Source organism: Pezoporus wallicus, unplaced genomic scaffold (assembly GCF_028554395.1).
Source record: "Pezoporus wallicus isolate ANWC-B61680 ecotype Strahan unplaced genomic scaffold, APGP_CSIRO_Pwel_v1 contig_5069, whole genome shotgun sequence".
Classification (NCBI taxonomy): Eukaryota; Metazoa; Chordata; class Aves; order Psittaciformes; family Psittacidae; genus Pezoporus; species Pezoporus wallicus.
In genome coordinates, this window is record NW_026642361.1 from 928,166 (window position 1) to 955,050 (window position 26,885).

General features: G+C 36.2%; 1 long non-coding RNA gene across 1 annotated transcript; it reads left to right on the forward strand.

The window, feature by feature from the left end:
* The first annotated feature begins 1,661 nt into the window (after positions 1-1,661).
* LOC130609987 (uncharacterized) lies at positions 1,662-26,885 on the forward strand. Its single transcript, XR_008974933.1, has 4 exons — positions 1,662-1,749; positions 14,221-14,262; positions 18,100-18,154; positions 26,695-26,885. It is a non-coding gene; the product is annotated as an uncharacterized LOC130609987 (long non-coding RNA).

The following is a 26,885-nucleotide window of genomic DNA, read 5'->3' on the forward strand; positions in this document are numbered from 1 at the left end:
TGCATGAGCAGTATAATTGACTTTTACTTAAGCAGTCTTCAAAAACCAGACACATTTGGTGCAGGCAGTAAGATAGTCTCTTTCAAGCCATTATTGATGGGGCTTGTATGTTGTTTGATTGGAAGACTTTTTGTATTTAATAAAATGTTTTTCCTCTCATTGTCTCAACTTCCTTATTAATCAGACCTCAGCATATTTTGCCACAGACACAACTTATGCAATAGTTCCTTTTACAAAGAGATATGGATGTGAAGGATTATTTTTCCCTTTTACATTAGTTACCCTCCTGTTGAAAGTGATAGCTTTCAGCTTGCCAGGAAACATGCATTTTGATTTCTTGCTATTGTATAATAAGCTTGTCATTACAAGGAGCAGCTTGTGCAGCTGTGTTCAGGTGGCACTGCACTGTGACCTGTACTTCCCTTGCCAATCAGGACAATGAGGAGAGAAAACAGATAACAGTCAGAATGCTGCAGATATTGAGGTAAAGAATCACAAAGTGAATTGTTTTTGGCAAAGATAACCTTTTCCCTTGATTTAACAGCCAAAATATGGCTAAAATTTTCCACCACCTTGTCACAAGTTCCATGGAAAGTGACGTCTGAGCTCTCGATACAGAGCATTGGGTACACCTTTCCAGATTTCTCTGAAAAGACTAGAGGCTGTTTAACTTAGACTTACATTGTGGTCATCTCAGTGAAACAATATATATAGAATAAAGTTAGACAATGTTCAAAACTGCTGTACACAATCAAGGTAAATGTATGAACTTGCTATTAAAAAGAAAAAGAAATAGTTACAATTTCTTGAAAGCATTTTGTGTAGTGAAACCACTCTTAAAAACCACTCAGATGTTTCTATTGCTCAGCATCATTATCTAACACATAGGATGATCATATATGATAGTAAATTTGAGTAGGTAATGCTTATAGTAAATATGGAAGATGTATAGTGCTACCTACCATGAATTTCCTCATACTTTGTAATATAAACTGGCTGCATAGAAAGAATAGCACAAACAAGTTTGAAACCATGCTTCAGAAAAGTAAGCATAATGCTGCACTAACACATCACCATGAAATCAATACTGAGACTCTTGTAAAAGATTCTCAAGACACATACATTCTGTGCAACGTTGCTTCCATAAGATATCTGAGAAGAGCTAATCCTGCATTATTCGTTGTTTGATTAAGGACTGATGAACACACAAAGTAGATCATAGACGTGGGAAAAATAATGTGTCAAGAAGTGGTTTTCACAAGTGACTGCTCTTCATGAGATCAAAATACTTATCCTCATTGGAAAAGCAAAGGGAAATAGGACAAGATTAATTAAGGTAACCATGGGTTTTATTCAGTTAGTTATAAAATTTCAATTTGTAGAAACCAAACTGAGAATGCATAACTAGTTGAACTCAATGTTTTGTGCCTCTAAAAGAATGAATTAAGACCTGTAGGGTGTAACTGTGTTTAGAAGAACTATTATGTTGCTATGTGGTACAGGGACAACCCTGATTAGCCTTGATTAGTACCAATGCACAAATGTCAACGTGAGGTTTAGCTCTCTGGCATAAGATTTTCCATACTTATGGGAGTGAGGAAAAGCTTTTCTAGAAGTAATGAGAAACAAGCTACTATTCCACATTTTAAAATGAAACTGAGAACTAATCTCCTCTAAATGAAGTGTTCATTTACTTTTTTCTTTTTTAAATGCTGTTCAGTGCAGGAAGACATGCAGATTGAGAAGCCTGTAAGTATGCTGGCTGGCTGGGTGCCAATTGCTCAAAAAAAAACCTTATATGAAGATTTAGTAGTTTCAGCTTATATACTGTTACATGTTTTTAGCGATGCCTGAGATAATAACTATGATATAATTGAAATGTGATGAATACAATTATGTTTAGCTGACTTCCTGTACACAGATGATTTCTAACTCAATAGATAAACATTCAGTTGTTAGAAAGCAGACATATAATGAGAAGAAAAATACCATGTCTGGTCCTACATCTGAGAGTATGGAATGCCAGCACAGGAAAAACTAAAAAGAAGGTATTTTACTAACATAATAAGTGAAAAAAGATAATAAAAACCATGGAGCTATGTTCAATAATAGAGAGAAGATAATTCTCAGTTATTGTGTGAAAAAAACATTTCAATTGTACTGGGACACTACTTTGATGTGTTCCCATGTGAGGTCTGAATTTTCATTTAATTCCCAATAGGGTTTAATTTTTTTCTATTTTTTTTTCAAATTAAATATTGGATGATATTGAAGTTCATCTAATTTTCTGTAAAGACCTTTTAATTTTCAGTCTATTTCTGGCTTTGTGTAGTTATTAATCATATTCTACCTGAGAAAAGCTGTGACTTCCTCACTTCATCTTCCTCAGCCAAACTTTGAACATGGTTTATTCATAAAACACATTATACATTTTCTGCTAAAGAAACAAAAAACACCTGGAAGACAGTTAGAAGATGACAGAGATGATATGGAATAATAAAAAATATGTCTGAAAGAGATCTTAAGGGTTTATTTGATGCATTCTCTGCCTTATTCCAGGATCAATTATCATCTCTCAAAAACGTTTGTCTAGCTTACTGTTAGAGAAATCTCTGCTGATTGTCATTTGAAACGTCTCTGAACTCTATTAAAAGTTTCTTTTTGGCATTTACCCAAAATCTGTGCCTTGAGACTTATGCCAAAAATTTTAAGGTTGAATCCATAACTATGCTCAGAACATTACATTCATTTATTTTATGAATCTCTTTTACACACTGCAAGATTTCTTTAATATAAAAATGTCAGGGAATATACTAGGGAGAAGAAGGTCAGCCCATCTAATTTTTCCGCATATACTCCTTCGTAACCAGTTCTTATCGGCTAGCCTTAGATACAGAATAGTTAGGTGTACCTTTGGACACAATAATTTTAGTATTACCTCTTTCAGTCCTTTCTAAATTTTTTCTTGTTCTTTCACTAGATGAGACTGTTTCCAGATTTCCTGCTGTTGCTTACTTTTTCCTTGACATTATAGAATCATAGAACAGTTAGGGTTGGAAAGGACCTTAAGATCATCTAGTTCCAAAACCCCTGCCACGAGCAGGGACACTTCACACCAGATTATGTCACCCAAGGCTCTGTCCAGCCCGGTCTTGAACACTGCCACGGTTGGAGCATTTACCACTTCTCTGGGCAACCTGCTCCAGTGCCTCACTACCCTTACCGTAAAGAACTTCTTCCTTATATCCAATCCAAACTTCCCCTTTTTAAGTTTTAACCCATTACCCCTTGTCCTATCACTACAGTCCCTGATGAAGAGTCCCTCTCTAACAACCTTGAGGCCCCCTTCAGATACTAGAATGCTGCTCTGAGGTCTCCAAGCAGCTTTCCCTTCTCCAGGCTGAACAGCCCCAATTTTCTCAGCCTGTCTTCATACAGGAGGTGCTCCAGCTCCTTTATTATCCTTACGCCCCTCCTCTGGACTTGTTCTAACAGTTCCATGTCCTTGTTATGTTGAGGACACCAGAACTGCACACAGTACTCTATGTGAGGCCTCACGAGAGCAGAGTAGAGGGGTAGGATCACCTCCTTCGACCTGCTGGTCACACTTCTTTTGATGCAGCCCAGTATACAGCTGGTTTCCTGGGCTAGGAGTGCACACTGCCAGATCATGTTCAGTTTCTCATCTGCAAACACCTCCAAGTCCTTCTCTGCAGGGCTGCTCTGAACCACTTATCATCAGATAACTGACTCCAATTTTGTAATAAGCTGTGAATAACTATTGTTTTACTATGTATCAAAATTTTCCTTTTCAAACTAGTTTTCCATCCAGCTTAGTGTTTTCCTATCTATAGCATGTGTCTCTACCTTGTTTAAGAAAGTGTTATGAAAGAGAAAACCAAAAGTTTATGAATGTTTGTCCTGGGGTCAGCAGTAGCAGTCATTTTTCTCCTTCTTAGTAGCTGGTGCAGCACTGTTGTTTTGACTTTTAGCCTGGCAACAGCACTGATAACACCAGTGGTTTTAGTTGTTGCTAAGTCATGTTTAGTCTGACCAAGGACTTCCTGAGTTTCATACTCTGCCAGGGAGAAGGGGAAGCTGGGGGGAGCAGAGACAGGACATCTGACCCAAACAAACCAAAGAGGTATTCCATACCACAGCATGTCAGTGGCAAACAATGATAGGACAAGGGGTAATGGGTACAAACTAGAACACAAGAGGTTCCACTTAAACTTGAGAAGAAACTTCTTCTCAGTGAGGGTGACGGAACACTGGAACAGGCTGCTCAGGGAGGTTGTGGAGTCTCCTTCCCTGGAGACATTCAAAACTCGCCTGGACACATTCCTGTGTAACATTATCTAGGTGTTCCTGCTCCGGCAGGGGGATTGGACTAGATGATCTTTTGAGGTCCCTTCCAATCTCTAGCATACTGTGATACTGTGATGTCATGCCCAGTGTACAAACTGGGGGCAGTTACCCAGAAGGGCTAGATCGCTGCTTGGGTCTGGCTGGGTATCTGTCAGCGGGTGGTGAGAGGTTGTATTCTCTTTCCTTGTTATTTCCCTTATCATTATTATTATTGGTGGTAGCAGTAGTGGTTTGTGTTATACCTTAGTTACTGGACTGTTCTTATCTCAAACCATGGGAGTTACATTCTTTTGATTCTCCTCCCCATCCCTCCAGGAGCTGGGAGAGGAAGAAGGCAGGGGAGTGAGCTAGTGGCTGTGTGGTTCTGAGTTACTGGCAGGGCTTAAACCACAATGATGTATATATTGCATATACTTTTTCCACTTTCCATTAAAGATTGTTCTTTCTGCCACAGAGGAAATGAAATTGTTTCGACCAGGTTTGTTCTTATAATAGGCCAAAATTATCTGAGTTATTTCATTGCCTCTGGACACTGGAACTTAGATTTTGCATACCTGAGGAGAGACTTTTATGTAGATCACTGCAAAGCTTCAGCAATTCTTATAACCTAATTTTCTTTTTTGGTTGTTGTTTAAATACTTAATTTTAATAGTTAGAACAGTAGTTGTTTTTTGTATAATACTCGTGTTGCTCTTGGTGCCTTAATGTGAGACCTTGGAACCTACTGTTTCAATCTCAGTCACATTTCATGTGAATTACAGGTGTATTTGTTTAAAGTAAAGATTTCACTTGACTGGAAGAAAATAAAGCTTTTATTTATAATCATGCCTTTGTGCAGTGGTTTAATGTCATTTAGAACAGGTACGCTGCAATTCTCATTTCCACTGCCGGAATGAGACATACTTGGAAATAAAGATTGTTTATTTTTCCTTCTATTCTACAAAACAAGAAATTCACATTTTTAAAACAACTAAATATATACACAAATATTTTACCCAAAGGCTGTACCTTTGCTGAAGGGAATTGCTTTTACAGTAAATCAGCCAACAAGTTTTCTAGCTTCTTTGTGTAGTCATGAGCTTAGCTATGTCAAGAGGTAAAACTAATTGCCTTGGTACCACAAAGATATGAAACTTTGAAAAACAAATTCTTGCATGTTGCCACTCAGAAAACACGTGTTTTTAAGAAGGAAAGCCAGAATATCTATGCCTGATTTTTTACTAGCTCAATAATGAGCTTGATTTAGTAAAAGCATTGATAATCATACCAAATATACCAAAGTGTAATTGACTAGAACAAACACTTAAATATGAATTAACCCTTTCTCACTTCTTTCTTAGAATATCAGTAAATTTTACCACAATAAATGCATCTCCTACATATGATTGACTGGAAGCAGATTTCTGTATGGTGACAGGAATATCACAGGAATTTTAAACAGAAAAAAAAGTTTATTTACTATAGATAGAGGAAGAAAAATTATTATTTTCCTCCATATGTATCCTTTCTAACTGCAATCTTTTATTAGCTTGTTTTCTGAACACTAAGGTAATGTAGATATGAGCCAGACTTAGCTTAGACTGTCATACAAAAGCCCTAGTCTAGCAAAAAACCCACCAAGCCCCTTATTGTCATATGTATCAGATCAAGTTTAATCCTTCCATCTAAAGCCCACTTCTAGTAGAAATGTCCTATCATGTGCTTACATATAGAAATCTATAGAAATGTCCTACTTTTTTTTCCTTTTCTATATTCATATGTTATTTTCAATAGTTCTGCAAAAGGCATTTAAAATTTAATGGTTTGGTAAGCTTTTTTTGGCAGTGAAAGGGAAAAACAGCAGTGAAAGAAGCACATTATAGAATCATAGAATCACAGAATAGTTAGGGTTGGAAAAGACCTTAAGATCATCTAGTTCCAACCCCCCTGCCATGGGCAGGGACACCTCACACTAAACCATCTCACTCAAGGCTTTATCCAACCTGGTCTTGAACGCTGCCAGGGATGGAGCATTCACAACTTCCCTGGGCACCCCATTCCAGTGCCTCACCACCCTAACAGGAAAGAACTTCTTCCTTATATCCAATCTAAACTTCCCCTGTTTAGGTTTTAACCTGTTACCCCTTGTCCTGTCACTACAGTCCCTAATGAAGAGTCCCTCCCCAGTATCCCTATAGGCCCCCTCCAGATACTGGAAGGCTGCTATGAGGTCTCCATGCAGCCTTCTCTTCTCCAGGCTGAACACCCCCAGCTTTATCAGCCTATCTTCATACGGAAGGTGCTCCAGTCCCCTGATCATCCTCGTGGCCCTCCTCTGGACTTGTTCCAACAGTTCCATGTCCTTTTTATGTTGAGGACCCCAGAACTGCACACAATACTCCAGGTGAGGTCTCACAAGAGCAGAGTAGAGGGGCAGGATCACCTCCTTTGACCTGCTGGTCACACTCCTTTTGATGAAGCCCAGGATATGGTTGCGTTTCTGGGCTGCAAGTGCACACTGGTGGCTCATGTTCATTTTCTCATAAACCAGCACCTCCAAGTCCTTCTCCACAGGGTTGTTCTGAACCTCTTCTCTGCCCAACCTGTAGCTGTGTCTGGGATTGTCCTGACCCAGGGTGAAGGACCATGTACTTTGCTTGGTTAAACTTCATGAGGATCTCGAATTTGACCATCTCGTGATCACTAAATCCAAGGCTGCCCTGGAGCGTCACATTTCCAATGAGCCCTTCCCTGTTGTTTAGCACGAGGTCAAGCATGGCACCTCTCCTTGTTGGCTCCTCTATTACTTGCAGAAGGAAGTTGTCTTCCACACAATTGAGGAAACTCCTGGATTGCTTGTGCCGGGCCGTCCCGTCCTTCCAACAGATGTCAGGGTGGTTGAAGTCACCCATGAGAACAAGGGCCTGTGAGCTTGAGGCTTTTCCTATCTGTCTATAGAGTGCTTCATCCGCAGGTTCTCCTTGATCAGGCAGTCTGTAACAGATCCCCACAGTAATGTCTCCCATAGCTATATTCCCTTTAACCCTGACCCACAAACTCTCTGTGGACTGCTCACCTGTCCCCAGACAGAGTTCCATACTCTCCAGCCTATCCCGAACATAAAGAGCAACTCCCCCTCCCTGCCTGCCAGGCCTGTCTTTCCTAAAGAGCCTGTAACCTTCCATTCCCACACTCCAGTCATAGGAGCCATCCCACCATGTTTCTGTGATGCCTATTACATCATACCCCCATAGATGCGCACACATCTCTAATTCCTCTTGTTTGTTCCCCATGCTACTGGCATTTGTATAGAGGCATCTGAGCCGAGCTCCAAATGAAGCCGGCTCATTGGCTGGAGCAGCTGGGATATCCCTACAGTGCTCCAAGCATTTATTATAGGTTCTGCCAACTGACTGGGTGTGTTGGGATGGAATGATGCCCCCCTCCCCTAACTCATCTAGTTTAAAGCCTCCTTGACCAGTCTGGCAAGCCTCCTACCAAAACTGCTCTTTCCCTTCTTTATCAGACCAGCTCCACCAGCCGCCACTAGACCTGGCCTACAAGCTTGGGTCCCATGTTCAAGACACCCAAACCCCTGACTATGACACCACCCTTTTAACCAGTTATTAACCTGGCTAATCCTCTTAACTTTTTTTAGGTCCTCCCCTGCATCCTGGAGAATTGATGAAAAGACTATTTGAGCTCCAGAGCCCCTAACCACCTCCGCCAGGACTCTGTAGTCCTTCTTTATGTTCCCCAGGCTACTCCTATATATATCCCTAACACCCACATGAAGCACTAGAAGCAGGTAGTAGTCAGTGGGACTTACTAGAGCAGGCAGCCTCTCTGCAACATGGCAGACTTTTGTACATTTTTTTGTACATTAGACTGCACAGCCTAAAGATGAATGAAACCAGTTCAGGTCACTGTCAGCTCCTTGTTAAACTAAATTAGAGAAAAAGTTTCACTGAGATTCTGAAACATCCTTTTAGCTTCTACCATTTCACAGAGGTTTTATTTTTCAAATTTATCCTGGAATCAGAAGTGTGGATGTTTTAATGATAGGAAATAGCTTCTAACCACATTTAACTGATTAAGCAAATTCTTGTAGTTAATTGCATGTCAAAATTACCTCCTGGTATTTTGAAGAACTGGGTGTACTGAGGGTCAAGATGTAACAACATCTAAACCATGTCTTTTATAGAACCTTTGACCTTACGTTGTTCTACTTGACTCCTTAAGAAAGACAAGGAATTGGCCTTTTGCAGATTCCCCCTATGTTTGCTGATAACAAATATAGTCCTATGTTCTGTGCTCTTTATATTTACCTGTTCTTGAAGTAGATGTTATTGTTATTAGGTGAAAGGTTTTTCTAATGGGTCTAATAATTTAGGTGCGTGAATTTTTGTGCTTCAAACCAAGATATCATTTTTCTTGTTTGCAATTTGGGGAAAAATAAAAAATAAAAATCCATTTCCAGCGCCTTAGGTTGGAGTTTAAAGGTATTACTCAGAGAAACTGAAGATCTTGATTATGATTTCTGTTAAATAATTCATTGTTTCAACTATTGTGAAAGTACTTGCTCTCGTAAAATGTATGGTCAAATCTTGTGGATTAAAATGCTTGAAGCTAGCAGGGAAAGAACAACTTTGACCTGCTTATAAGTCTTCCTATGAAGTTTTCCATGTTTTCTATAATTATTTACAGCTGCCTGACAATTGATATAATTATAGTTGACAACACAGCATAAAAAAAAAAGCAGCTGTGAAGAAATCTGTGGCTGGAAGTGGGCATTGACTTACTTTAACTACCCTTTGTAAATAAACGGCTGTCTAACAGAATTTTTTTTTTTTAAATAAAAAAAATACTAAACACGGTGAATTCATTCTAATGTTCACAGACTTGTTTTCAGTCTACAAGTTCGGGGGGGGTGTGGTTGTTTTGACTTTGAATTTTTTTTTTTTTGAGAAGGTGTATGGTGTGTCAGATTTCAGTTTGAAGTACTTTGTATTTCCTTTGGCTGCCTTTTTATTTTCCAGAAACAAGATATAAACCTCAGCTTTCTCATCATCATTCAGCCATTCATTTTTTTCTTGGCTTTTGTTTTCCTTTTTGTTGTATTCAGCAGCATGGAAGTTTTGACTCTAGGTTTCATCTCAATATTCAATTTAAATGGATTACAGTTTGAATATAAATTGATTTTAAATGTCTTTTTCTTAGTCTGTTTTTATTCTATTTACAGTTCCCAATATCTACCTAGAGTTTAATTTCACTCTATTAAGACTTTTGTCTTAATATGCTATTTTAATATATTTTAAAAAAAGATAAAATTTCATCATTCACTCACATTTACTGCTTCAGTCATTCTTTTATATTTGATTTAGGGTTGACTCAGGATTAGTTTGTTCAAGCATCTTACTTATTAACTGTAAATGAACAGGTTCAAGATTGAATAATTTGTGCTAAACTCAGTTTCTCTTAACTTTTTTAATCTTAAAAAAAAAAAAAAGGATCAAAATAATCCAAATGGGAAATTATGAGTTACCTATACCAAGTGAACATTTATATCTGCTACCTGTGAGGAAAGATTTGTTCTCAGTGTCTTGCATGTTTACCCTGTTGTTGAATCATTTGCCTACTGGTTATGGCTAATATGCATGTTGGTATAATTAGTGTTACATATATTTTTCCATTATTCAACACAGTGATGTCTTCAAATGTTTTTTTGTTGGGTTTGTTGGTTTGGGCTTTTTCCCCAGAAGTTCTAGAATCTGAATCTTATTTAGTCAATACGTCCTTTTTTGTTTCTTCAGTTAAGGCCACTAATAACAGAGCTGATCATTCCCACGGGAAACAAGCACACAAAAAAAAGATAATTGCTTCACAGTTGACTGTTATTTTAAAAAAACTCAGTTGCTCTCTATCTATATTCTGTGTTGGTTCTCTCTGAACTTCTTATGCAGCAACAGTGGAATTACACAAGATGGAGTTACTCAGTTGTGGCCAGTTCCATCTGTATAAATACAGACAGTGAGAAATTTTATTTGTGAACCAGTTGTTATTGATTACAGTAGACAGATAAGTTTGACAATCAATACTTCAGAGTGGTAGCGATAGCTATCTGATGAATTTGATTTCACTCCTTCTATTTCCAGCTATGCTTCAGTTTAGGAAGTGCCTTGCTGTGAAACAGATTTGTATTCAGAAGCCTCTAAATTTTCATGTCTCTAAGAAACTCCATAGTGTAGCTTTCATCAAAAGAAACCTACTTTGCACAGCATAAGTTTCTAATTTTTGTTATAACTGACCAATAGAAAGGTGCCTGTTTCTGTTCAGGCAGTTCTACTAGGCTTTTAAGTGCTCTTGTACATAGATACTTGCTTCCACTTCAACACGTCTATGGTTTTAGCTAGTGGTTTCAGAGTTTGTTTAAAGATTATGGTCCAGTAATATTGCCAAGTAATAAGAGTTTCTTCCTGAACATTTTGTGCAAATAAGCTCTTTACAGCTGGGTTAATAGCACTTAATACACTAGCTGATATTTACATTGCTTTTATCCAGCCTGGAAATGGTTGTTTTCTTAGCATTTTACACAGAACAATAATAAGCTCCAACTGCTGCAGTATAAACAAGGAGGGTGGGTGCTGTTTATTATCTCATCTTACTTTTAAAATGCCATTTTTCTGTTTCATATTACTGAAGTGATGGGTTTACAATGATATGAACTGTAAGGGCTGCAATGTACTATTTAGTCATCAAATATATTAACTGGTTATCCTTTATGCACACCAGTGCTATATAAAATAATGAGTAAGCCATAAACAATAAAAAAAAAACATTCAGCTGGTTTGAAGAGTTCTTTATTCACGGGCTGGAAGTAATGCAAGAGAATTCTCTATACTACTACCACCAACCAAGACATGCCATTTCTGAGCAGCAACAGGCAATGCAGGCTCTTCTTCCCCAGCTGAATTGCTAATGACTGAACCAAACTCTTCAAAGGCCTTTGTTTTTGTCTCCCTTAAGTAATATGGCTTCAAGATATACAGTTTAATCACACAGATTAGTTTAAAATTTGGTGTCATTAATTCAACAACTTTATGCTCATTTGCCACAAACTGAAGACTCTAAAATGTAAACAACTGAACTATTTGATAAACTCAGGTAAGACTGTTATGAATAAGGAGAGCATCATAATATCAGTGAAAGAGCTAAATGTCCTCACCTCATCAAGTGCAAGAATGAAACAACCTTTTATGAGTTTTATATTCCACAGACTTTACTGCTTAGAAAACAATGAAAAGCAAAACAATATTTTTTGTAAGCACTATTTTAAGTGAGGTCACAGCGGTGAAAGAATAAAGGCGAGCTATGTTTCACATATCTTGTCATTTGACACAAATTGGGACTGATAGAACAAAAGGGAAAACAAATTGAGTATTTTAAGTCAATCTTAGTAAAGCAATATCATAATTACATTTATGTACCTACTTAAAAACAAGAGATAGTAATATTAAGGATTGCCTTTATATTCTTGCTGGGTTCACATCAAAACGGTGAAAACCATCACTCCTTATTTCAGTCATCTAAAATGTAAACACCAACCAACCTACCTAATCACCCAGGTTTTCTCAATGGACAGGAATAAGCATGATTCATTATGCCCACCTACATTAGATGTGAACTTTACAGTGGAGGTAATAATATTCCAGAGGTATCACTCTAGAGACTGTAGGGAAAGCCTAGAAGGTAAAATAGTATCTGTAGAGAAAGCCTAGAAGGTAAAATAATATCTCCCTTTTAAATGGTTGAAGATTGAGAATGAGAATGTCATATTAAATATGTGTTTCCTTTGTTTCTAAGAGTATAAACAGTATCCACTTTACCAAAATAATTGATACATGTATATAGTACAAAATCCAACAGCCACTTTGCATTGTGGAGTTATAAACCATCTGACTCAAAATGACTGACAATTTCAAATAAATAACTAATGCCACAGCTTAAGAACTATAGGACAGAAATGAAAGCCTGTGGCTAAAATAATATCTAATTAGAAAAAGTAAGAAAAAAACAGAGGATTAAATGACTGAAGCTCTGAGGAGAAAAATGTCTAAATAAAAGTATAACAAATAAAATAAAAACTAATAAAAAGAAAGTGAAGTTTTCTTTCAATCAACTTCTCTTCTTTTTGTCTTACTCTTTCATCACCCAATGTACAGTTTAGTTCAATTTTTTTCTGACTGCCAGTAACAAACTTCAACTATTAACACAGCCATGATATAGAAAGCGTAGCTAATCCTCTTTCCTTTTGATGAGACCATGTAGTTGCAAAGAAAAGGAATAGGGTAACTAATGACTCTACTGGGATATTCTTCTACAACTATTTAACTGTTCTTAGAGTCCAGGGGATGTTTGGTGGAAGAGAGAACATGTACAGTCGTCTCCTTAGTACAATTGTGTGATGAAATGCCATGCTACTTAATTTAATTTTTTGTTATTTTGCATTTGAATAACAAACATATATTAATAACATGCATTGTCAATTGCCATCCTCTGGAGCCTTCTCTGCACACAGATAAATGCTTCTGATTGGAATTGTTAGTTTTCAGGCATAATTAATAGGAGAAGTATAGGCATATGAACATCTGTGAACATAGAAAAGTCACCCTCACTCTGATGCTTGAGTGCCATTCTTTTAGAGAACATTTGTTAACAATGCTTCTCTAACCCAGGTATTCCATAGCAGAGACCCAGACTTTAAATCTGATGATGTAATTTATTTGAGCGATACAGCTGTAGGAATTAGGTGCCTCTGGAGAAGAATCCTGAACAAAAAAAACCCACTGAACAATGATACCCTAATAATATTAGTTTCCTGCCCTTCACACAGCAGTTCAGTCCAATAATAACAGTGTCTGGGGTCTTCTTGCTCTCTACTGGGTCTCTTCACTGTCTCTTGGTGGGCTGTTTCTCCTCTTATTTCTAAGGTTGCAGCTTCTTCTGAGGAGATAGTGGCCTTCCTTGCTTTCTTATCTTAAGACACAAACTGGCTCTGGGACTTTTTTTTTTTATTTAAGTAGGTAAAAAGATTAATGTATCTACGTGAATGTTCACAGCTTGTGGTCTGAGGTTTCAGGCACATCTAACTACTAATGCTAAGTATGTTAAACTGAGTGAATAATTTCCTTTATTCCTTTATGCATTAAAAGAATATGAGAGAATGCATAAGAGGTAGAATATGTGAAAACTTTTGTAGAAAACCTCTTTAATGTTGTAATATTTTCCATCAACCCAAACCAACTTTGTCTTACCCTCAGTTTGAGTCTACATCCCATGTTCAGGTTGCAGGTTTGAGTCTTCATGAAGAGTGAATATGCAATAAGTCAAAGAGAAAATTATAGTAAATTGACATATCTGCTTTATATATCTCTTTATATATACCAGCAGAATCTTGAGTGTGTGTATTAATAAAACTAATGCTGCTAATTATTCTAACTGAAAATAAGTGGCTTAGGAGAAATTCTTCTGACCATAATTCCATTTAATGCAGCTCTATAGTCATGTTCATAGAAGACCAGAATTAGAATTTCTGCAGATTGTATATAAATGGTTAATTTTTCTGCAGGTTTAATTAAACTTTGGGATACTGAATTCCAGATGTATTTGGTGGAGTGGCAGATGACTTGAAAAGAAGGGATTCTTCTTAGTCTTTTTTCACACATCAGCAAATAATTTTGTTTTATCTAGCAGATTAAGCTCATTTTATAAAGAATGTAGCTCTTTATATGTTCTAGTCTGATCCACCACAACTAGTAATTATATACATTTGCAGTGCTTTTAGAACCTAACCATATATCTGTTTTTTTCCAGAAACAAGGAGAAGCATTTCTTCAAAATATAGATAGCACTTGGGTAAGTGACTACCTGGTTGCTGGAAGAGTCAGAATGAAGGGCATGAGGCATGTGTTGAGGAAAGGTAGTCCTATGGAACCTTACTAAATAAGAAACAGATATTACTATTTCCTGAATTGTAGTCATTTTTCAGAATCACTTAGTAATGAAAGAATTTCTGTGTTTGAATTTCTCAACTCACTGATCTTTGAGAGTTTCACATACAAAATAGACTCATTTGATTCCAACCCTCACTGAGCTGAATATTTAAAGAGCTTATTTTATTATATTCAAAATATGCATAATTAAAATTACCCTTAAATGCAGATCTATGGTCTTGAAGTGCCCTGCTAGAAGCATGATATACATTCTTTTACTCTTGAAAAAAAGAAAGCAGTAAATTATATTAATATAAATTACTTTAAATAGCTATAGATTGATATTTGCACTGTGATAATACTTAGGAGATGGCTTCAGATATATATATAGTACAACCATAAAACACAGCTACTGCCTCAGAAAAAGTTTGTAATTGAATGTAAGGTAAGGTAAGAGGCACCAGATGAATTCATACAGGCAGGGAAGTACAAGGAACTGACACAGTGTTGGTCAGCATGATGGGCAATGGTCTCAGAAGCCTGACTTAAAAGCTTCATGTTGAACAGATCAAACACAAAAGTTGTGTGTGATTATTCAGCACCAGGTGGATCTTTGTACTAGAAAGTTCAATAGCCTGTGGCTTCAGAACATCAGTCTGTGGTAAAGATCTTAAAAAAAAGAAGACAAAAAGAAACATACCTTAAAAAGAAAACGCTATTTTATCTACATTCAAATCCTTTTGATTTCTCAGCTCTTCATTTTCCCTTCCCAGTGGACTTCAACTTGAATAAGAATGGAAAAAAGTATAGCCAAATAATCCCAAGGTAACTAACAATGTGACAAAAGAGTCAAAGAAGAGTTAGCAAGTTTTAAAATTTTATACCATCAATTATAAGAATCACAGGTATTATTGGACTCAGGTAAGTGTAGCGTAAACAAAGAATGCTATCCAAAGTGCACTCCCTATATGATGTAATTAGTTGAATCAACATGTTTTTGATCCAGGACACTTTAGGAAACTGTGCGATGGGAACAATATGCCATCTATTTGAGCTTTGTTTTAGTGACAAGAATCCAGATACTCAAAAGCATATAAACACTGATTTTGTCTGGGACTCTGCTTTGTCTGGTAACTTCAGTACTTCAGGAAAATCTTCTTCTTGTACAATATCTAGGATAGTAAGTAGGATCCCTAAATATAGACTAATAAAGACTTGACGACTCATTTAAACAGTTTAATTTTGATGTCTGACTTGTAAATTTTTCACAAAAGAGAGCTTGACCATTTCCAAATATGAATGACCTCAGAATAAACCACTTAGATATGTGGATTTCAGGATAGAAGTGAAACCAGTGGCAGTGGCAAGAACTCAGCACAACTGAGAACTGCACGTTTGGGTTTTTGTTTTTTTTTTTTTTTGAAGGAAAAGACATTCAAAAACAGCAAAAGAATTTAGGAACACACATTTTTGTTTTTTTGTTTGTTTGCTTATTTCAACTTTAGTGCCTAACCAGAGGTAATAATAAAGGTCATTTTACCTGTGTCTCTGGATCATATGAGCTAACATTCAAATTATTCCAGCTAACTTGTTGATTTAGAAAGTAAATTTTTCTTAATAGGTTTTAAGGATTGAGTGGCCTAACCTGCTACAAGTCAGAAACTTGTCTCTGGCTATGTCTTGGTGACCTAAAAATTCAAATACCTTCAACTAAATCCTGTACGTATTCATAGTGGTGATGATCAGCACTCATTTCACCTATTTTCAGACAAGATGTACATTATAACGTCATAATTGTTTCAGAAAAGAATGGCATTTAGATGAGGAACCTTGGGTTTAATTGTCAGTAATGCTGTTCAAACTACCAAACAAATTTGTTCTCAATGCCATGTGCTTCGTATGTTCTTCTTATTTCTGTGCACATTTTCTCTTAAAAAGATTAAGTATTACTATTCCCTAGATCAGAGGGGTCATAAGTGCAGAGACCTGGTTTATGAGGTTTTCATCTACTGATGAGCATTTAACGTGTTTCTAAGGTTTGTTCACTAAAGAAAGATGTTTTTGCAGTTAACTACTGTAAACAAGGAACCCTACTACTTTAAAGTGACAGATTTTGTTTGTTTTATTTTAGATGTAGAGGGCATTCAAGGCAAGTTCCACTGCAAGATTTAGATACTAAAACAAAATAAGTTTGAGCCGCTGAGGGGAAATTGTAATTGCAAAATCCTGACTCACCTTCTGAGCTGGAGACACCTAATCTCTATAAAGTCTTCAACATTTGATGCTAAATCTCTTCAGGTGCCTATTAAGTCACTGCACGTGCCCAGAACTGTCCTATAGTTGGCAGGCTTAAGCAGCTCAGCACTTAGATCATGTCTGAGCTCAGTTTAGATTGAGAAACTAGGAGGAGTGAAGTCTGAATCATGCCAAAAACTCAATCCAGTAAACACTCCCAGCAGCCATAGAACATGGCAGGACCACTCTCTTCACACACTACAAATCTAAAGTAGGTCAAATTTAGACCACAGACAGAGAAGAGAAGCCTCTCCCTTTTTTCCTATGCTGCATATTGCTTACTGACTTACTACTTAGTGCACCCACTGAGTAGGTTGGGCTCCCAGATTCAATCCTATCCTTTCACTGCAAACAATGATCTGCATCTTTCAAAGCTCATGTCCTAGTCACCAGACAACAGTCTCCTGAAGTGTGGGAAGACAATCTGCATGTGTCTTGTGAAGATGTTCTCAGGCAGATAAAAGTGCAGGGTATACTGGACCAGAGAAGAAGCACTAGAGGATGAATGTGACTTTGTATTCTAGTGTGTAGACTACTTTGGAAGACCTTGAATCTGCCTTCAGCTTCCAGGACTATTTTTGTCTTTAATATGAAATGTTTATTACATTAAATCTTACATTCTTTCTTTTTTTTTTTTTAATGTAATATAAAATTTCACATACTTCAGGATCATGTGGCAGGTTCCTTCCTTTTGTGCCTTTACTTCAATCAGTAATGTTAAATCAGGAAATAATTTTGCAGCTGCTCAAAACCCATGAAATACAAAACAGAACTTGGCTTACATTACAAATGTCCTAGGCACCTGACCCAACATGTTATCTGATGTCGAAAGACATCCATTTCTTACATGCTCATTTGGTCAACTGAGAATCTCGCCCCTCAGATTCTGTTGACTATAGACAACTCTAATTTGATTAAAATCCAATTAAATTAGTCAAGAAAGAGGTTCTTCATTTTTTCAGCTTCCCTACATTTTTTTAATCTTAGTTTTTAAGTCTACTTTTAACACTCTTAGCTATAGGCCAACTGATCTATAAGTCACTGGAGGCTTAATTACAGCATATACTAATTATGTGCTTAGCTGTAAAGCTTTTAATAAAGAAAAGCATTTCTTTAAATATATCTAATTAGATAAAGTATCTGTTCTGGTTTATCCACATTTGGCATCAAAATGAAAAAAATGCAGGAAAAAAATATTTTTTTTTCATGTATTATTGAACTAGGTGGTCCCTTGTCTTCTTGAGCTTCCAATACAAATGAAAGCAGCATTATAATTAGATCAAGTTTCACTCATAAGTTAAGGGCCTTGGACATCTCTATGCATGAAAAAAAAAAGTATATATCTGACAATAGCCACAGAGGTTTAACTACCTCTGTGTATTCCCAGTCCTGAAAACTGTTCTGCAGCTACAAAAATAAGTTACTTAGGACTGTTATATTAATCTTTCTTTTTTTTTTTTTTCAGGAAAAGAGAAGATATTTAGTCCTTCTGAGGAGTAAGCAAGATATCAAAAGCACATGTAAGTAACTTCTAACTCCAAGAGCAAGAATGTATCTAAAAATTATAAATGTTATTAGTTTTATAGGAGACAGAAGGGAAATTGTGAAAACATGGGGAGAACCACAGGTGCTGTCCAGTATTGCTGTGATTTTTTCTTTTACCTCTATAGTTTGTACCCACCTTATCTTTCCATTTGCCTGATAGAAAGAATAGTTGTACAGGAATACTTTTTTCCCCCTCATTTCAACAAGACAGAGTAGAGAAGGGTGAGTATGCAGTATATTCAAAGATAAGGAATGGCTTCCATCTATGTAGAGATTAAATAGTTTAAAATTCCTAAAACATATAATGGAGAAGGTTATGGCAGACATCTATGAAATCATTAAATCTATGCAAATGATGACTTGAAAAGGATAAACTATTTCAAAACAGCAAGCTGCTCATTTAATCAGGTGTTGTGATAGATTTATTGCAAGAAATAGCAATCTAAAGAAGTTAATTATGAAACAAATAAACTTATGGGGTATTGCCACAGGTTGCAATGAACACACAAAAAACATGAATTCAAAATAGGTCTGTAGAAGTTAGTAGAGCATAGACGGATTTAAATTCTGACTGAAACTGCCTGAATTGCTGATTACAAAGAGCTGGGTAATCACTCTGTACATGCTTATTTTTCTGCATTTACTCTAAATATATGCCATTGGTCACTGTCCAGGACAAAAGAGTGGCCAAGACAAGCTAATTCATTCTGGAGGTTTCCTACAGTACGGGTTTTCTTAGATGAAAATTTGTTATTGGTTAAAACTGACTTAGTTATGAAAAGACTTCTCTAATGAACGTCTTTAGATAATAAGCTTCTTAGGAGATTTTTTTATTATTTTTCTTTAAGGCAGAAGTACAGCATATGATTGAATTCCCAGACACAACTGATTTGTACAAAAAGTCAATCAAAAATTTTTTAGATAGACTACTGATCCCCATTAACTTACAGGGAATTTTTCTTTCTTTTTAATGAAGTTAGGACTTTTTCTTTACTACATTACTAGCCATATTTGGGGTATAAATTAATCTGAGTAAAATATACAGCACGACAGCTGTGTGATCATCCAGTCCAAAAAGAGAAACAAAGAAAATTCATGGTACTTTGGAAGTTATGTTTATGGCTCTGTTACTTAGCAGATAACACCAGTATGTGCAGCCTTATGACAAGTACTACATTTGTTTTTCCCATGCCATATGTCAACAGTGGAAGTAACTGAGAAAAATACCATCCTCTTGTTTGATTGACATGCATTTTAAAATCCTTGTCAAAACTGCATACTTATTTAAGTAGAATAAACATGCCAGTCTCTGGATTTAAAGTAGTTGGGAACCTGATAAATTGTAATGTTTATCTGCTTGATGGTAAGAAAATTTATAAAAGCATCAGAAAATAAAATTAGGGTAAGAAAAAAGTTTGCTAACCTGCCCCCATTTTTGCCTTTACATAGGTGAAACTGGAAAGGACACTAAAAGAATAAGTTGCCAAATATCTTCCACTTTTAGTCTCTATTTTAATTTTTCTGAAGATCTGCTAAATTTTAGTTACCTGTCCTTTTATTTTGTAAGAATTTTCAGCAGCTAGCTGTTTCTTCGGAAAAAAAAAATGACGAGAAAAGAAAAAGTTGCTATGATGATGTTAAAAAAAAAAATCATGTACCTGAGAACTGTTTTGTGGTTTATGATTTTTTTGGTCAACCCAGAAGCTGATTGACCTGTACTATAAATGAGATGTGGCCAAACTTTTACATGAATATGAAGGTCCTCTGAAAAATCTGATACATTTTAAGCAGGCATATCTTAGTTTAATAACCAAAAGTCAATTATTTGCAAAACCAGTATTGGACTGTTATCATTACAGTCTTCTGTAAAGGGACCAGCAGAATATGAATAAACTGCACAAATTACTTTTGTACCATCTTCTCTTAAAGACTTGTTATTTTACCTTAAACCATCCACACTTTCTAGTTTTATATGTAACTTTAAAACCTTTAGTTTTCTCTCCTTGATCCTTTCAAGTAATGATATTCATTTAAGATTCAAGGTTAGGTTACTGTGAAGTTATATTTTGGTTAAAAAAATTATTTAAAGTGATTTTGTCTTTAGGAGATACTTTGTGCAAAAATATAGCATTTCAACAGCTACCCCACTGCATTTGTCTGGAGAATCTTACTGCACCCAACAAGACCACAAAAGGGAAAAACTATAAATTGTAAGTGAACACAGAAAAAAATTGGAGAAGTGTCCCAGTTAAAAGTACTTTATAAAACACATTGTTCTGAACTGACAAGGATCATGTCTGTAGATTGCTGAAGAACTGAAATGTGTGTAGATAGTATGGGGATTAGTGGGTACACAGGTTAGGGGTGCTTCATAGCTTTCAGAACCTAGGGATGTAATTTTATAAACTTTTTGTCCAGTGGAAAACTGGTTTATATACCTGCTTCATTGTGAACTGCAGAGCAACATGCATCTGTGCAACTGTTCTATGGGGTAATAATACTGTAAACCAGATCATTTAACCAAGGCAAAATAGCAAATACATCTTAAAAATGCTCTTTAAGTCTGAGATAAATTATTTCATTTGGTGAGATAGCATAAATAGCTTCAGTATGCCCAAATTTTGGACAATTGAAGTTACATAATATGTAAATCTTAATGTAAAACTTTTGATTAAAGCACTGAATGAGAATCAATAAAATTTAGATTTTTGCTTTACGCTGTTTCTCAATTGCAGAGCTTCAGCTGCAGTGATTTCTCTTGCCTGAAACAAAATTTCAGTTATTATCTATTCTATTTATGACTAATAATTTCCTTTTATCATTAGTTATCAGATCTGAACAATTTTCTACATCATTAATTCTACAAAATATTTCCTACATATAGATTGGAGACCAATTTAAATTACTAATTTGAGGCTTGTTTTTTACTTACAAAGATAAGGAATCCAATAATTATATCTTCTAAATCCTTTTTATTCTATAGTTTCCAATCTTTGTATCATTGTATACCAGACTTGAAAGCTTTGAAGACATTCATGTAGAAATATGCAGTCTATGACTTGTTTACTAGCTATATTTTTTTACCTCTTCTGTGACACATTTGGTTGTAAGGAAAACAGGATCATCTTCTGCTGCCTTTAAAGAGCTAAGACAGAAAGGAAAACGATTTGTTGATACACCATTCCCAAAGCTGAAGAAAAAGAAACTCTTAATGGTCTTTTGTGATGACAAAGCCACCTTGCAAACATAAATGCTGTTCTATCTACTAGTAGGACTGAGTAAGACTAAGAGCTAGTTAGAAATATCTGAAACAGCCATTTGTAGCTTTTAAGTTTCAGCTCAAGTGCTCTTCCTTCAGACTCAGCTTCACAAAAATGCCTTTAATGGAACAGGACACTCTCAGAGGCAAACTGAGCAGACATTTAGTGTTGCGCCCAGAGAACAGGTACTCAGCAAGGAGACAGATGCCTGTCCTGTAATTTCAGTTTAAAAACTGTTCAAGCTTTCTTTAGGATGATAATTTTGGAAAGAAGTTGATTCAGAGTCAAATGACTCCTGTATAGTCAATCCTCCTGTTCCCTTGTGGGTCAGTAAAGTTGCTAAGAAAACATAAGGCAAAAGCATTCAGTTTCTTCTCTTCAATAGGATGACATCCACCCCTCATACCATGGTTAGAGCTGAAGTGTTTGAACTGTTTTTTGAAGTTGATAAATGTTTAGACTTAGGTGTTTGACAGCAAGTAACTGGAATTAAGCCATCTTATTTACTTTATTCTTTGATCTGGTCGAGCTATATATCTGGACATTAGCTAAGCTTCTACTGTTCTATTTACTTTGATTTAGAATCATAGAATCATAGGATAGTTAGGGTTGGAAAGGACCTTAAGATCATCTAGTTCTAACCCCCCGCCATGGGCAGGGACACTCACCCAATTCCATATGAGTTTCTCATGATCCAGGCCCTAAGGAAGGCAAAGCTTACCCCTTCCTCATGGAGAGAGGCTCGGCAGCTCTTTTCCAAGTAATTCCTGGGAAAACCAGCCCCAGGTGAGGATCTGAAGCTGGTGGGATGCTGTCCACCAAGAATTGATGCATCAGATCCAGTCCAGGTAAACCCCAACCTCCTGCTGTGCCCAACATTCATCCATGCTCACTCCCACCCCATCCTTCCCAAAGGAACACCAGCACAGGCTGTCTTCTGATTGGCCCCTCTCCCAGCAGCACTGCAGCAACACAGGATGAGACCAACCAGAATGTTGTTTTTCCTCTTTCAACCACAAGATCAATATTCAGATCTGATGGAAATTTCTATGTTTATTTAATATAAAGATATCTGAATATTCCCAGGGATTCATATCAAGTTGCTGGATCATTGGTTAACAACGTAGTAAAATACTAGAAAGCATATAAAAGTAGCCTACTAGTGGCTAAGGTGCCACAAGGACATCTGGACGCTTTAGAGGTTTTTTTCTTTTTATTTTTTCCCCCACAAAAATGAAATAGAATATTGAATATTTTATTTTTATTTCTCTTCTAAAAGTGGGTATGAATAAGAATAATTTATCTGAAAAATTCAAGTTACCTCTATGAGGATGTCAACTATTTCTTAGGTTACAGAATAAAAACATTTTTATTTTTATTTATTTTTTTTTTCTTTTTATTCTCCTTAAATGATCATTCTAAGTGAATCTTCTCATCAACATCCTTTTTCTGCCACAAGATTTTTCTTCAGATGTTTGAATTTTCCTTATCTTCACAAGCAATTAGTTTGGTTTATAATTTGATCAGTATTATTTAAGATGCAGGTTTTTGTAGCTGTCACTCCAGGATGTGTGTCGTCTTTCCCCACAGTAAAACTGACCCCTTTTTAAATGATAGAACACTAACATTTTGACAGTGATTAAGGTATTCACATTCCAAACGGTCCGATTTTCAAGACTCAATCTAGACTTGTATAAACTTCAACAAAATGTTTAGAGTTAAGCTCTGCAAGATTTGGCATGACATACAGACATTTGCCATGCCCATCAATATCTATTCAATTTACTTATTTATTTATTCATTTGGAGAACTTTAGAATTGGATAACTACAACTGGACAGACAACCTTACTTTGACACCAATTACTTTTATATAAAACCCAGAAATTAATTTTCCTTTTTTTTTCACATTATAAATAACTGACAGTAATGGGAAATAAACAACTTAAGTCTCCCTGCATATGAAATACAATACAAAAAGTTAAGTGTTCAAAGGTATGCCCTTTCATGAAGAGAGGTAAATACCATATGTAAAGAGAGGCAAAAAAAGTCAACTGTTTTTACTGACTGTTTTAAGTATTCATTTTCAGATGTTTTCCTGAGAGGAAGAATGGTTCAAGTGAACAGTTAAAAGCAGTTTCTAGCAGACAGTGATAAAGAGATCTTATAGAGACCAAAGTGCAGAAAGACTCTTGAATACAACCATCTTTGGCTACAGGCAGAAATGCTATGGTTGCCAAACATATAAGCTTAAATTGCCCATGATGCACAGCAATCAAGAAAAATATCAATACGACAAAAATAGTGACAAAAAAAAATGCAGTGCTCTATTTGTATGACTAATTTATTGCATGTATACATGGTATTATACAAAATGAGCCAGAATGCTCATTTTGGGTGACATGGTTTAGCGGGAGGTGTCCCTGCCCATGGCAGGGTGGTTGGAACTAAATGATCTTAAGGTCCTTTCCAACCCTAACTGTTCTATGATTCTATAACGCACTGCAGCACTCAGGTCTGGCTTCTTGACAGCATATAGTTCAGCAGCTGTAGTAAGTCCCTCACTGGCACTGATATGTCAAAGTGTCCATAACCTCAGGTGCAATTCTAATTTTCTGCTGGAATCTGTCCTGCTTATCCTTTGAGGTTCATAAAAAAAAAAAAAAACAACACCTGTTTTTTTAGTGGCATCAGGAATATTCAGTTATTCCCTTGAAAGATAATAATGAGAAAGCCTCTGACAAGGGACAGTTTCCTTCTGTGCCTTCCTTGCTGGAAGAAAGTTCTCGAGGCAAATATTTTCCTCCCTTTTTATGTACTTCAGAATTCTTGTTTTAGACAGTCTCAGAATTCTCTGAAAAATTGCTTACATCTATGTCCAAATATGCCTTCAAAAATATGAGTTTGAGTGATAGAACTACATAAACTGATAAAGTATATTGCACTATTGCCTGAAAATGCTTGTCCTATTGTCCAAGCCACTGTATGAAAGTCTAGCAAAACATTAGACTTTTTGGATGAGGCATCATCTATAGGCATCATTGACTATTAGAAAGTCTTGCTCTATTATCTGTCTCCTAAACAAACACACTAGTAGTGACATATCCAGAATAAAGGGTGTGATTGATGCAATTAATGGTTTTGCTTAACTATCACAGAATAATTTTCTATAGACTTCCTTCCACTTCCAAAGAAATAAAGTTACTTAATTAGTCAACAAATCCATTACTTTTTCTCCTGGAAATTTCTGGAGTTAAATTTAAAGTCAAACATGTCAGGACCCTTAGCAACACTAATATAGATAACTGATCTAGAAACAGAAGGATATTAAGCTCAATATATATCCATCTAGAAGTTAGAAAACTGTTCACACAGTCTGAAACTGAACTAAATTCAGGGTCTTCCACCCATATTAGTGAAAATTCTGTTTTCCAACACCTTTAAAAAGTCAGCTATTTATGCAATGTTTATCATCAACTATAGCAGACTTTGATATGGCATCCTTCAGACAAATTTTCTTAATTTCTTTTAACAGTAATTAAATAGTAACCTGAAAAATGAAATTACAGCTGCAGCTGGAAGAATATTTTGGTTAAATGATTAGCCCTTTCCTGTTCATGAATGGTCTGAACACCACAGATTTTTGCATGTGTATCTAATTCAGGAATACTTGCCACACTGTTATGCCAACAAATTTCATCTTAGGGATAGAAGAGTTATTCAAAGTTGTCATGTATGTTGTTGTAATTTCCTAATAATTACAGTCCGGGGGAGGGGATGGGTGAAGACAAAACCGGAATAAGTTTCTTCCTGGTGAGAATTCATTGGATAATAATTTGCAGCAAAAATAATGTAACATTGAATTTAATAAAATTTTCACAGATAAATAAATAAAGTGTTCACCTGAAACATATTTAGTCTGAAAAGGCTAAATATCACTTATGTATATGGAAAGAGAACATTAAAAGAAACGAAATTACTAAAATAATCAATGTTCAATACAACATGTTCAGGATACATGGTTATTCATCTGTTGTTCCCTGCAGATGTAACAGCTGAGGTACTGTTTTCACTCAGCTGAGAAGAAAATAGCATTCAAATCCTTCTGGGAATAAGAAACTATCCACAGTCTTTTCTGTGTAAAATAATGCAGCCTACATAACCTGAATACTTCATGATGTTTACACTAAATAGTAACTGTGGTTCTATATCTTGCTACTTGACATTAACTATTCTAGAGACTCTAAGATAATTTATGTAGTTTAATAGCATTGAGACCAAATGGGACTAACTTAATCTTTTGCTTGGATTCCTTATTTGACTTCAAATGGTTTTACTCAGAATTTCCTTCATTTCCAAAACCTGTATTGAGTAAACCTATGTGACTCAGACTCTTAGAAATCTGTAAGTAACAGCTTTGATCCACATCAAGGAGTAGATTTTTCTTCAGACAAGCAAAATGGTATTTAGGTTAATCACCAAAGCTAATGGAAACAGTTCTTGATGCTGCCTAGAAACACCTGAACTCTCATTTATCAAGGGAATACCAATGAGGACAGAGAGGACTTCATGCTCTCCAATCTATCCATTCTGTATATGCTATTTTTTAGAACAGGTTCTGAAGTTCTTTCCCTATTCAGGACATTCTATCCACTCACTCCCATGCTTCTCTCCTTCCCATCCTTTCTACCTTGGTACATGAAACATGCAAAGTAATATATAATGGAATGACTTTACAAATAAAGATTGAATAGAAAAATCCTTATAAACCTGAAAGCTGATAATTAAGGCACTACCCAGGAGAGTGAAAACGTGAGACTAGGATCTTTAACCAATACAAGGGATATGAATCTTTGACCTCCTCCCTTCTTCAGAGCTCTTTAAGCACTGGTTTTCTCACTTAGTCTTATAGCTGTTTAAAACAGCAAATTTTAGGCTGCTGATTCCAAAAGATCTTACATTGATGATGGTTATGAATCCAAAAAGGAGTGCAGCAGCAAGTTTCATAGGCATTCATTATTTGCTAAAGGAAGAATAAGCTGGTTGATGTGGAATCCAGTCTTGGACCTCAAGCTATTAATCATAGTATGGAGATTCTGTGTCTTCATGCAGAGTTCTGTACACTGTTCAGTACAGTGATGCTATCTGCATGATACAGTGGGAATCCTGCAGTGCCTACATCCTTCCAATCTTGCTAGCTTAGTCTTTTTTCCCCTAAGCTGTGTCTTTTCCTCTGAACAGATATCTTTTCTCTCAGTTTTCTTTTTCCAGTGACTATAGAGACAGCCAAAACTAGCACAACTTTTAAATGAACCATGTCTTTTGGATACTAGAGGATCAGTGGGATAAAACCTGGCCACTGTGATTTGTTTCTTAATTTGTACAAGGGGGATGCCACAGCATTTTATACAGGCTGGCTATGAGGGTTTCAAGCAGGCCTGGAACAGG